The 894-nt window shown below is 48.9% G+C and overlaps 1 non-coding gene across 1 annotated transcript; it reads right to left on the bottom strand.

Annotated features, from left to right (window-relative positions):
* Positions 1-441: 441 nt before the first annotated feature.
* Pmar_PMAR022824 lies at positions 442-523 on the bottom strand. Its single transcript has one exon. It is a non-coding gene; the product is annotated as a tRNA-Leu (tRNA).
* Between the last annotated feature and the right edge of the window lie 371 nt (positions 524-894).

Consider the following 894-nt stretch of genomic DNA (forward strand, 5'->3'; position numbering starts at 1 on the left):
GGTGGGGGAATTATTGACAAACTTGACCTGGTTGAATTCTACATCGTTTGAGCTCGATGACTGTGCTTGACATGCTCAGGTCTATCTCCCCAAGACTGCAACGACGAATACCTCCCATGACAAGTGGACAAATCCGGTGGTTCATAAACGATACTTGGTCGGTATGAGAGGAGCCAAAAAGGATGCATTGAAAAGTGTGGATATCAAGTTTGACATGTGATGAATCGAATGGCCTTATTACCGTTGTTGTCCGACTGGATATTTGTTTGTTTGAGTGAGTCACAGTTGGTGGTGGGGTGAGTTGCTTTGGAGCTCATGTGTGGGTGTCAATGACACCGTGTTGTGGACTCGTGATTGCTTTGGAAACTTCCAGTTATGTTGAGGATGTTCTGGTAGGTGTGAACTGACTTGCGAATTGAGGGGAAAAATATTCATAAAAACTGAGTGCTGTGGGGTTCGAACCCACGCGGACCGTGTCCAGTGGATCTTAAGTCCACCCCCTTAACCACTCGGGCAAACACTCGGTGTGAGTTGTGTGCATCGACTCAAACCAGCCATGTACAGTTTGATCGTGCCATGTACCCAACTGCATTCTCGGGCTACAAACACTCTGAAGGTCATCGACTTGGGGGTCGTGGCGGCGGACAAAGACTTTCGCGCGATCGAAGGTGGCAACGGATCAGTACCACTCCGCACTCATTTGCGCGCAATTTGAGTGGTGTAGTGTGTAGCCTAGATTTGTTCACGAGTTACGTTTCGAGGTCCTTTAGTGGTTCTTCCTCCGCTTCTCGATATGAGACAATAGGCTCTGTAGGTTGGCTAAGCTACAGTCGTCTGCGTGCTATGGGAATGCTGAAGCCCCAACTATGGCACCAGTCGTCGCGAGCACTACTT

The sequence above is a fragment of the Perkinsus marinus genome (genome assembly GCF_000006405.1).
Source record: "Perkinsus marinus ATCC 50983 genomic scaffold scf_1104296956028, whole genome shotgun sequence".
Classification (NCBI taxonomy): Eukaryota; Perkinsozoa; order Perkinsida; family Perkinsidae; genus Perkinsus; species Perkinsus marinus.